Source organism: Panthera onca, chromosome D2 (genome assembly GCF_046562875.1).
Source record: "Panthera onca isolate mPanOnc1 chromosome D2, mPanOnc1 haplotype 2, whole genome shotgun sequence".
Taxonomy (NCBI): Eukaryota; Metazoa; Chordata; class Mammalia; order Carnivora; family Felidae; genus Panthera; species Panthera onca.
This window is the reverse complement of record NC_138349.1, coordinates 81,852-94,696: the sequence shown is the minus strand read 5'-3', so window position 1 is coordinate 94,696 and position 12,845 is coordinate 81,852.

Below are 12,845 nucleotides of genomic sequence, written 5' to 3'. Positions count from 1 at the left end.
GCAGAAATGAGGAAATCATTAATCAGCTCAGTGCATTAAACAATGTTGTGAAACAGAAGAGGAATTTGGAACAAGAGCTTTTTGCCCCCACCCCACTGACACACACCAAAGGTCCCTTTGTGCTCAACCTTCAGGCCCTGACTGACTGTCTGTGGGTGTGCTAGAAGCCCCTCCACGAAATAGAGGATGAGGGCTGCACAGGGTGGGTGTGCCGAGCCTTTGGAACACCGTGTGGCACATAGAAATCCTGCCTAAGTGTTCCTGAATAAAACGAGTAATGTTTCAAAGCCAGCACTGTAGCATCCTTCAATCTCTCTCTGGCTAACCCTCCTGCCTGCCTCTTGTAAGGGTCCTGTGACTGTGGGGAATAAGTTTAAGAATTCTCTGAGCTTGCACCAATGGGCTAACAAGGCTTAGGGTGGAAAGCCACCACAGGGCAAAAGTGCCCAGCTTAGAACGAAGCATAGAGTGGAAAGCCACCTCCACAGGACAAAAGCGTCCAAGAACAGGTAGAGGCAGAAAGCCGCTGCAGCAGGATGAAAGCACACAGAATTCATCATTAGGTAAAACAAAGCATAGGGCGGAAAGCCACTATGGGGTGAAAGCGCCCAGAGCTAATTAGCAAGAAAAACACCTTGTGGACTCTGAGGTAGCATGCTCTAGCTGCCTTAGCCCCTAGAAAAGTTAAGATAAACAGACACAGTGCCTGGTGCCTGCAGTAAACGGCTGTCTGCTCAGAGCGGGGGTTTTGATTTGTCTTGACCCAAACCCCTAGAACTGCATACTTTTGAAGCCCCTTTTCTCACACACACACACGAGTTAATGATCACTGTTTTATTGTCTCTTTCTGCATGTCCATCACATATGTGAGCCTTCTGATCCTAATAAACATGGAGAAAGGACTCTTTCTCAGGGCTCTTGTCCCCTCCCAGACATTAGCCTCTCTTGTATTCAATTCTGCACCTGCTCTCTTGATGGACAAGAGAGAAGTCTAGACTCAAAGTCTGCGACATGTGACAATACTGGGCCCACGCAGATAACCCAAGCTAATCTCCCTGTTTCAGGACTCTTAACTTAATCACACATCCAAAGTCCCTTCACCACATAAGGTAGCATAACCACTGATTCTGGGATTAGGATGTGCATGCCACCTTATCCCCCATGAGGCACTAACAAATCCCAACATTGACAGATTGGCAAGTCATAATCCGAGGAGGACCAGCTGCCCCATTCTGAAAGGTGCCTGTCATTTTCATTACAACACCTACCTGGTGAGTGACACTGCTTCCAGCAGAAAAATAAAAGAAAATGTCTTTTAATTTGCTTTGGGGATTTAAATTTTAGAAAATGCCCTAGGAAAGTTCTAAAGTACTCAAAACTGATGAAAACGCATTGGAATGGAGAGTGGGGGCTTTTTTAGTGTAAATGTTTAACTGATCCAGACAGTGGCGTTAGGTTATTAGCTTGGTTATAAACAGGAGGTAATCCCACCTTGATAATTAGTCTGAGCTTGAGAAACTCTCCAGTGATATGAACCACATTTGGCAAAAATGGAAAGAGCGAGGGTGGAGTGCATGAGGGAGGGGAGGAATGTCTTGGTCTGTCCTGTGTGCTGTAACAAAGTACCATAGACTGGGGTCTATTCCATATCCTTTTTAAAAAAAGTTTATTTATTTATTTATTTATTATTTATTTATTTTCAGAGAGACAGAGACAGTGCAAGTAGGGGAGGGGCAGAGAGAGGGAGAGAAAAAGAGAGAATCCCAAGCAGGCTCTGTGCTGCCAGCACAGAGCCCGATGTGGGGCCTGAACCCACAAACTGTGAGATCATGACCTGAGCTGAAATCAAATGTTGGACGCTTAATTGACTGAACCAGCTAGGTGGTCCAAGTATTCTATGTCATTTATTTCTGCTCTCATCTTTATTTTTTCCCTTCTTCTGCTGGCTTTGGGCTTTATTTGCAACTCCTTTTCTAACCCCTTTTGGTGTAAGGTTAGACTGTGTATTTGGGACCTTTCTTTCTTCTTGAGATAGGCTTGAATGGCAATGTATTTTCCTGCTAGGACTGCCTTTGCTGCATCCCAACGGGTTTGGACTGTCGTGTTTTCATTTTCATTTGCTCCATGTACTTTTCAAACCTCTTCTTTAATTTCCTGATTAACCCATTCATTCTTTACTAGGATGTTCTTTAACCTCCATGTATGTGAGGGGTTTGCAAAGTTTTTCTTGTGGTTGATTTCAAGTTTCATTGTGTTGTGTTCTGAAAATATGCATGGCACGATCTCAGTCCTTTTGTAGCTGTTGAAGGCTGATTTGTGCCCCAATATGTGATCTGTTATGGAGAATGTTCCATTTGCACCCGAGAGGAATGTGTATTCTGCTGCTTTGGGATGAAATGTTCCGAATTTACCTGTAAGTCCATCTGGTCCAATGCATCATTCAGAGTCTTTGTTTCCTTGTTGATTTTCTACCTAGTTGATGTATCTATTTCTGTCAGTGGAGTAGTAAAGTCTCCTACAACTATGGTATTGTCATCAGCGAGTTTGCTTATGTTTGTGATTAATTGATGTATATATTTGGGTGCCCCAATTTGGAGGCACAGATATTTACATTGTTAGCTCTTCTTGATGGATAGACCCCTTGATTATGATATAATGCCTTCTTCATCTCTTGTTACAGTCTTTGGTTTACAATCTAGTTTGCGTGATATAAGTATGGCTACTCCAGCTTTGTTTTGATGTGCATTAGCATGATAGATGGTTCTCCATCCCCTCACTTTCAATCTGCAGGTGTCTTCAGGTCAAAAACGAGTCTCTCATAGGAGTATATAGATAGATCTTGGGTTTTTAAAATCCATTCTGATGCTCTATGCCTTTGATTGGACATTTAGTCTGCTTACATTCCGTGATTATTGAAAGATATGAATTTAGTGTCATTGTGTTATCTGTAGATTTTGTGTTCTGGTGATGTTCTCTGGTCCTTTGGTCTTTGCTCCTTTCTGCTCACAGGGGACCCTTAGAATCACTTGCGGGGCTGGTTTAGTGCTCTTGAACTTCTTTAGTTTTTGTTTGTCTGGGAAAGTCTGTATCTCTCCTTATTTTCCACGTGACAGCCTTGCTGGATGAAGGATTCTTGGCTGCATATTTTTTAAATCCAGAACATTGAATATTTCCTGCCAATCCCTTCCGGTCTGTCAAGTTTCAGTGGACAGGTCTGCTAAACTTATGTGTCTCCCCTTGTAGGATGAAGACCTTTTGTCCCTAGCTGCTTTCAAAATTCTCTATCTTTGTATTTTGCAAGTGTCACTATGATATGTCATGGTGTTGACCTGTTTGTGTTGACTTTGAAGGGAGTTCTCTGTGCCTCTTGGATTTGCATGCCTGTTTCCTTCCCTGAATTAGGGCAGTTCTCAACTATAATTTGCTCAAATAAACCCTCTGCCTCTTTTTCTTGCTCTTCTTGTCCTGAGACTCCTATGATATGGATATTGTTTTGTTTCATGGCATCATCTAGTTCTCTAATTCTCCCCTCTTGATCTAGTAATTTCCTTTTCCCCTTCTCTCAGCTTCACTCTTTTCCATAATTTTATCTTCTGTGTCACCTATTCTCTCCTCTGCTTCTTCAATCCTCACTGTCATTGCATCTGGCTTATTTTTGCACCTCAGATATAGCATTTTAAAATTCATCTTGACTCGTTTGTAGGTCGTTGATCTCTACAGCAAGGGTTTCTCTGGTGTTTCTATGCTTTTTCCAAGCCCAGCTATTAGTCTTATAACTGTTGTTCTAAATCATTGTTCAGATATATTGCTTATATCTGTTTTGGGCAAGTCTCTGGCTGTTATTTCTCCTTGACCTTTCTCTGCCTTGTCATTTTTGGCTAAATTTCTGTCTTTTGCATGTTTTAAAAGCTTGTTATGTGTCCTGAACCTGAGAGTATTACTCTATTAAAAAGGGGTCATACACTGTCCAGGACCTGGCCCTCCAGGAAGTGTTTTTTTTGTGTATTCTGCATGCACTCTGTGGTTGTGTTTTGGCTGCTCCTTACCACTGGTTATTCTTCTGCAGAGCTCCTCCTTGCTTGCTGTGGTGTTTTTGGACCTTTACGTGGTGTACTTTGGTATGTTTGTTGAAGTAACCCTGAAGAAAAGGTAGGAGAAGCTTGATCTCATAAAAAGAGAAAAAGGGAAGGGAAGAAAAGAAAAGAAAAGAAAACCAAACTGAGACCCAAGAAACTAGGAGGCTAATTCCAGAGAAAGAGAAAGGAAAATAAAGAAGAAGAAAGAGAAAAGATGGAAAAAGCATGGAATAAAGTGTGTATATATATATATAGAGAGAGAGAGAGAGAGACCAAAAAGAAATCAGAAACTATGAGCCTGATTTCAAAAAAGGAAAAGAGGGTGGAAGAAAAGAAACCAAGAAATAGTTGCCGTCTGTTGGTGCCTGGGACCAGAGGCTGTGCTGGTCTGGAGCAGAGGCTGGCTACATTGGGTCAGTCAGTCTTGCTGCAGTAAATAAACAGTTGCCAGACACGGAGGGGTGGGGTTTGGTATAAGCATGTCCTGATTCCCCTGGGGGCCACTGTCAATCTCTCCTTCCTGGACTGGGGCTCTCAACCCACGCTATTCAGCAGCTCTTCACAGAGTTGTGAGGATGGTCAGCTTGCCCTGTGCCACAATTTTCCTGCATCTTCTACTTGGCTCTTGGCTGGGATTCAAAACCTAATGTCTTCAAGAATTGGTACCATGTGGATCCAAGAGTAGAGCTCTCCACCCTGCTGATGAAAGGCCTTTGGCTGGCATCTGCAGGGTCTTTTGTCCTTGGGAAGCAATAACCCCTCTTCCCAAAGCACTCTAGGAAGTTCTCTCCCAGTGCGCTCCAGAGATCACTATCCCTTGCTATGCACTCTGGGGCCGGCTCCCTCCATCCCAGAAGCACGGGCCACAGCTCTGCTCTGGAGAAAGTTAAGCACTTTCAAAGCCTCTGAATTTCAGCTCCAAAGGCTGATTACAAAAAGAACCCACACTCTCTGTATTTCTTGCTCCCCATTCCGTAGTCCAGAGAGGTTTTCCTCTTGTGCTAACTGGAAGCTGCCCTTTCACAGCCCCTCTCTCTGCTGGTCCCTTTTGTCTCTGCACAGAAGGGGTTCCCTCCACTCCGTGGCTGTGCCAGCTTATCTCCCCAAATCACATACACGTGCCTCAATCCTGCCAGGCTGTCTCCTTCCAACTGTGGAGATCATTCTGTCGATCCACCGATCGATTTCCTGGGTGTTGTAAGTAATCTGACCTCAACACAGCTGTGTTTGAGAGAAGGAACATCCCAGTCCCCCTACTTCTCCACTATCTTAACTCCTCCTGGATGTAATTCTTAGCTGTGTTCTGCTGTAGGTAGGATGGTTTTTGCCCCTGACCTTCTTTCAGGATTTTGTCTTATTTTTTGATTGTCTGCAGTTTGAATATGATATGCCTAGGTGTAGTGTTTTGGGCATTTATTGAATACTTGGTGTTTTCTGAGATATCTGTTTGGTGTCTGACATTAATTTGGGGAGATCCTCAGTTGTTATTGTTCCCATGTTTCTTCTGGTCCCCTCTCCTTCTGGTCTTCCCATTACATGTATGTTACATGTTTTGTAGTCATCCTACAGAATTGGGTATTCTGATACTTTTTTTTTCAGCCTTTGTTCTCTTTGCTTTTTGTTTTTGATGATTCTGTTGATATATTATCTAGCTCATAGATTCTTTCTTCAGCTGTGTCCAGTCTACCAATGAGTCCATCAAAGACATTTTTCATTTCTGTTATAGTGATGTGTGTATATAGCATTTCTTTTCTGGTTCTTTCTTAGGATTTCTACCTCTTTGCTTACATTGCCCACCTACCCCTGCATGCTGTCTACTTCATCCCTTAGGACCCTTAGCATATTAATTATAGTTGTTGTAAATTCCTGTTCTGACAATTCCAATATCCTTCCCTGTCTGGTTCTGATGCTGCTCTGCATCTTTAGATTGTGTTTTTTGCCTTTTGGTATGCCTTGTAATTTTTCTTGATTGCTGAAAATGATGCATCAGGTAAAAGGAACTGCAGTAAATAGGCCTTTGGGGATGTGGCAGTGAGGTGAGGGGGAGGGGACGTATTCCACAGCCTACTGTCAGGTCTTAGTCATCAGTGGGCCTGTACCTCAGGACTGTGACTGTCACAAGGTTTTCTAAGCTCTCCCCTTTCCCCCAGTTGGGACGGGGTGTCTAAAGGGGGCTGGAGTTGGTTATTTCTCTTCCTGGGTCAGTGAAACTCTGGGTAATGAGGTATCGCTTAGGGCAGGTCCTTTTAAGAAAACAGTGCTCTGGTGTGTTTCACATGATTTTTCCCCCTCCCCTTTTTCCTTTTTTTCTCTGATATTTACTGTGGGAATCTGGCCAAGGCCCTGGAGTCCGACCTCACGACACTTCAGGGACACACCTGTGAGTAGGTGTGTTGCCTGTACTGCCCAGTTCAGGTTTCCTGCCCCTTCAGCTCGTGGGTCTGCTCCTGCAAGCCGGGCTCTGTGTCCGCCTGTCTGCCTCTCGGCCTTGAGGGCACAACTTTCCCTCTGCCCTTCGCTCTCTCAAGGATCAAGAACGGTGCAGAGGCCTTCTGGTTTGAGTTCTGCACGTAAGGGCCTAGGAGGGAACCACTTCCACCCAAAAGCAAGACAAAGCTGAACAGAGTGAAAAAGCAAACGGTTTGTCAATTGTGTTGATCTTTCAAAGACCTAACTTGGTTTTATGGATTTTCCCTATTGTTTTTCTATTCTTTATGCAGTTTATCTTTAATCCATATTATTTCTGTCTTTCTGCTAGCATTGATTTTAGTGTGTTCTTGTTTGTCTAGGTCCTTAAGGTATAAATATAGGTTGCTGATTTGAAGTCCTTTTTTTTATGGAAGTGTTTACAGCTATATATTTCCCTCTGTAAGTAGTGTCCCATAAGTTATGGTATGTGGTTTACTTTATCTATCTATCTATCTATCTATCTAATTATTTATTTACTTATTTTGGTGTCAAGATATTTTCTAATCTCTCAGTGGCTTCTTTGACCCATTGGTGGTTTAATTTCCACATACTTATGGATTTTCTGATTTTCCTTCTGGTATTGATTTCTAGTTTCATCACACATAATCAGAAAAGACACCCTGTATGATTTCAAACTACTTAAGTTGTATGATTTCACTATTTTAAAAATTATTCAGACTTGTTTTGTGATGTAACATGCAGTCTCTCTTCTTGAGAAAAATGGGTATTCTGCTATTGTTGGGCGTGTTCTTGTGTCTGTTCTATCCAACTGGCCCACAGTGTTGTTGAAGGTCCTCTGCTTCCTTATTGATGGACTGTCTGGTTGTTCTTCCCTTTACTGAAAGTGAGGTGTTGGCGACGACTATGACTATTGCTAGATCGGTGCGTTTCTCCCTTGAACTCTGCCAGTGTTTGCTTCATATGTGTAGGAACTCTGATGATAGTGCATATGGCTATGCATAATGTTATATCTTCTTGGCCAGTTGACCCTTGTATCATTCTAGAATGTTCTTCTCTGTCTCTTATAACAATATTTGACATAGTGCCTATGTTGTCACTTATTAGTATAGCCGCACTTGCTCTCCCTGGGGCACTATTTGCCCCAGGTGTCTTTTCGCCATGCTTTCACTGTCAGTCTGTATGTCCTTAGATCTGATGTGAGTTTCTTGCGGACAACGTGGAGCTGGATCCTTTAGATTGTGAAGTTTCGCCCATTTACACTGAAGTGATCCCTGATAGGGAGGACTTACCACAGCTGCTTTGTTCATTGTGTTTCTGTATGTCTTCTTGCTTTTCTGGCCTTCCCTTCCTGTCTTACTGCTCTCCTTTGTATTTACTTGACATTTTTTGTAGTGACATGCTTTGATGCCCTTTTGTTTCCTTTTGTGTTGATCCTACACACAATTATTGTGTGTGTGCTTACCACGGGCATTACATAAAATATCTTAAAGTTATAACAACCAAAACAATATCAGCTCCAGTTGGCCGTCCATGGGGAAAAATGCTCTGGCACCTGCTTTAATTCTCAGACCTGCAGTTTCCTCATCATTTTTGTGGGTGACTCCGATGCCTTGGGTTATGGAAGTTTCAAGGAAGTATACATGTATACATCAGTCAATGGTATTATCCTCCTGCATATCAAAAGGTTTTGAAAGTGGTATCCTCGAGACATGGAAGGAAAACGAGCTCCTGGAGTATAGTGAGGAAAAGTGAATGCCTGAGGGTGGTACTGAGGAAGGACTATTCACAGAGAAGAGCACCACCCACGGGGAGCACTGGCCCTGGGGCATGGTCTGCTCAGGCAGCTAGAATTAGACAAGGCATGCATGGGGCAGGGCATCAACATGGCTTGGGAGCTGCTGCAAATTAGCACAGGTACTAGAGAGTTACTTTACAAGAAGCATACAAGTTGCTCTCAGGACAGATTTAGTAACACCTAAAATATATCGTTAATTGGAGAGGAGGGCTGTGAGGTTGTGCAAGGGTGAACTAAGAGGAAGCAGATGATCTGTGTCCTCACTGGCCCAGAGCAGAGCCGACCCACTTCAAGGTGCTACAGCCCCACTGGGGAAGGAGTCCCGTTATCCCCAAGAAACTGGGGGAAAGTGACTGGACAGGCCCGATTCAGAAATCACAAGTGTTCCCACTGGGAGTGAGGCCATCCGCTGGGGGGATTTCCTGCCTCACAGATGATCATGTACGAAAACGAAGGGTTTTGATTAGACGTAGCTTGCGCCATCAAAGGACCAGGGAGGAGTGAGAGTGAGAAAGACTCTGTGTGTGTTGTAAGTGCACAAGCATTTGCGTGTGTGTGTGTGCGTGTGTGTGTGGGATGAACCAGGCATGTACGTGTGTAGGACATGAAGCACACACTGTGTGGCATGCAGGCGTCTGTACAGATGTTGTGATGGGAAGCAGGGGTGTGTGCAGGTGGGAGTGTGGGGCCAGGCTGATGGGCCAGGTGCTGTCTAAAGCCTCCTGACAATTGGACCCAGGTGGAGTCTTGAGCCTTTGGCTCTTACCTGCATGGCCTTGGAGACCCGAGCTGCAGTGTGGTAGAAGTCGATTGGTGACCCCGGAGAGCCCTGATGGGAGTGGGTCACAGAAGACCGCCACATGGGAGGTGGACCCGCCAGGCCATTGTGGCCCAAGGACCCATTGGGGCCACCTGACCCCGGGCCCTCATGCAATCCCCGGCTTACCTGCCAACCTACGCATGTGAATTTTCTGCTGACACTTTCCCAAGGGAAGGGCCTATGGACTTTCCACACCTAGTAGTGATTTCTCTCAGGGACTGTGGTCTGAAATGAGGCTAACTGGCTGGCATTGTGCTGTCCACGCTGGGCACACCAGGCATTCTTGGCACACATGCTTCGCTTTGACTGGGGTCAGTTATGACCTGATGTGATTTCTCAGGAGTCCAGACATCCTGGCTCAGGACTCCCATTGAAGGAAGCTTTCCGCAGCTGAAGCAGAACCGCCGGGTGCTCCAGCCGCTGGGTGAGCCAAGACAAGAATCCTGCTACTTAGGTGGTGGGGACTTGAGTGTTTGGGGCCGGAGCAGTGGGGGAGCCTGGTTTGGGAGGGAACTCCCTCCGGGTTTTGGGACAGAGAAACAGACTCCCTCCATAGCTCCTTGGGCGCTGGAAGATAAAGGCCAGGACTGGGCTGGGTGAGGACGTTTCCTGTGGCCCGAGCCTGGGGGCAAGAGCGCCTGAGCCCGGGGGCAAGCCAGAGCGCCTGGGGCTTTAGGTTGGTGCCTGGCCCTTAGACGCCAAGGAACTGGGGATTGCCGCTGGGGCATCGGCCTGGGGTTGTGACAGTTCCCTGTTTGAGCAGCGGAAGGTCTGGGACGGGGCTCTGGGGACCGGGACCGCGCAGACGGAGCGGGCTTCATCTCCTCCTCCGACCCAGGGACGTGCCCACGACGGAGCGCTCTCAGCCAGCTTGCCGGGTCCTCCAACCCGGTCGTCGTGCAGAGCGGGGCGGGGCGCTCGAGGTCAGCCTGCCGCCGCCTGTGGGCGGTCCCCGGGCGCCCTCCCGGTCCGGGCGGGGCCTCCTGCGCCCCCGTCGAGAGTCGCGGTTCATCCATGTCGTGTGGGAGAGAAAAGGAGACGCGCTCAAAGTCGTCCGCAGCAGGCTGTGGAGACAGATGCTAAGTGTCCCGCCGCTTAAATTCCCGGGCTCCGGACCACTTACTAGCACAGCAACGTGTTGGTGCAAGTGAGAGCGGGTTAGGAAACCACCGACCGCGCCGCTTTAGTCAACAGAGGTACACGCACCCCTCCGAATTCCCTCGCACCCTCGACACTGGACGCCGAGCACCCCGGGCCCCCGTGGACCCCTGTCCCATTCTGCCGGCACCTCCCGCGGCAGGAGCCGCGCTGCGCACCTGCACCTGCCAGGCTCGCCTCAGCTTCCAGCACACGCCAGCGGATGGTGCCGTCAGCCGCGGTTTTGCAAACCCTCTCAGAGTCCTTGACAGTTCTTTCTGCCAAGCGCAAATATTGATCTATAGTCCACTTGTATTTGCAGAGTGCGCACGGGTCAGGGCAGAGCACGCCCCCACCGCGGCCTTGAGAGAGCAGCCGTGTCCACGTGCCCAGGTCCCAGGCGCAGAAACACGGAACTGTCTCTAAGTTTCCGTGTGAGGTCCCTAAATCATGCCAACGCTTTTTTTTTTCTTTTTTTTTTTTAAAGCGGGGCAGAAGATGAAAAGCAGCGAATTTCTGTTGTGGAAAGAAAAGTAAACTTGTTCCAAAACAGATGTACTGGAGTTATTTTACAGGGCAATGGATATGGCGACATCACCCAAAGTCAAGTGGGGGAAAAGAGGAACCGAGGGTGGAGGCTGGACCACACTGTGACCTCCACACAGCACCGAGGCCCCGCTGGGCGGGACACTTCTCTCGTGACCGTGACCGGAATCGCCAACAAGTCCCACCTGAGGGCAGCAGGGAGGTCATTACACAGTTTCCTCTGTGTGATCCCAGTGCGGTTCACCTGCCTGGGGAGGGAAGGAGGGAAGTAACACCACTCCCTCCTCTCCCTGAACTTCTGACCAGTTTCCACATAAGCGGTGGTCAGGGGGCCTCAAAATCTGTCCCTGGCAGGCACCTGAGGACAGTGATGCCCCCCTGCCCCCCCCCTGCTGCTGCCAAGTGCCTTTGGGGAGAAGTTTGCCATCAAGGGCAGCCTCCTGCATCTGCACTGACCCAGGAAAGAGAGCAGGGCCCAGGTTTCCTGGAAAACATACTTAGTTCTGCTTCTTGGGATGAAGGGATAGGCCTGAGGCCAATGGTCCAGTCTACCTAGTGCAGGGGCAGCCTTCCAGAGGAGCACGTCCATTAGCTGTGCAGCTGCCTCGCTTCAAATCCATGCTTCCAAATTCACTAATGGTGTAGCCCTGAGCAAGCTACTGGATCACTCTCTGCCTCTGTTGGACATCTGTGAAAGGACAATAGCAGCTGCCTGCCAGAATTATTGTGCGATCAATGAGAGGATTGAGAAAAACTCTGAACACGGTCCACAAAGACAACATGGAGGCTCCTGGGAGCCACACTCTGTTTTGTGCCCTGAAGATTTCCCTTTTGGTTAGAATGGTATTTGGCACAGAGTAGGGACCTGATACATACCTGTTGAATAAATGATCAGTATTCCCCTTTTCCTCTGGTTTAAGCAGGCACCTGCTTCAGCTGGAGTCAGAGCACCTACAGAAAGCCCAACTTGGAAAAACTCTAATTGCTGGTGCCACACGGCAAGGAACTGCCCTAAGATTTCCCATCATACAGAGTGGCTTTTGATGAACGAGTACAAGGTTGGAGAGCACCTTTCAAGGACAGAGCCCTGGACTCTTACTCTGTACCAGGGCCCCATGAGTGTGTTCTCACACTGTGGGCTCCAAGGTTCCATGTGCACGAGTACCATTCACATAGAGACACCCTATTATTTTGAAAGCATTTCAGATACCATCCTCACTTGGACTCCAGAGGTGGACAACACTTCAGTAAAAAGAGGGGGGCTTCAGGACAACCCCTGATATTATCCCATAATGCATGCTGTCTGACGGGAGCCAGTTCCTGCCAACCCAGACTCAGCATCATTCGTTGTCTGTGTGTGTCGGTGGTCAACAGCGGGGGCTGTTAAAGTTGAGAATTTCCTTTATATTATCATGTATCACATCTTGGAATATTATGCAGCATTTAAAAGGTATGACCAGAATTGGGGTGCCTAGGTGGCTCAGTTGGTTCAGCGTCTGACTCTTGATTTGGGCTCAGGTCATGATCCCAGAGTCATGGGATCAAGCCCCACGTCTGGCCCCACACTGAGCACGGAGCCTGCTTAGGATTCTTTCTCTCTCTCCCTGTGCCCCTTTCCCCGCTCATGCATTCTCTCTCTCTGTCTGTCTTTCTCTCTCTCTTAAAAAGAAAGGAATGGGGCACCTGGGTGGCTCAGTCGGTTAAGCGTCCGACTTTGGCTCAGGTCATGATCTCCTGGTCCGTGAGTTCGAGCCCTGCGTCGGGCTCTGTGCTGACAGCTCAGAGCCTGGAGCCTGCTTCGAATTCTGTGTCTCCCTCTCTCTCTGACCCTCCCCCATTCATGCTCTGTCTCTCTCTGTCTCAAAAATAAATAAAACATTGGGGCGCCTGGGTGGCGCAGTCGGTTAAGCGTCCGACTTCAGCCAGGTCACGATCTTGCGGTCCGTGAGTTCGAGCCCCGCGTCGGGCTCTGGGCTGATGGCTCGGAGCCTGGAGCCTGTTTCCGATTCTGTGTCTCCCTCTCTCTCTGCCCCTCCCCCGT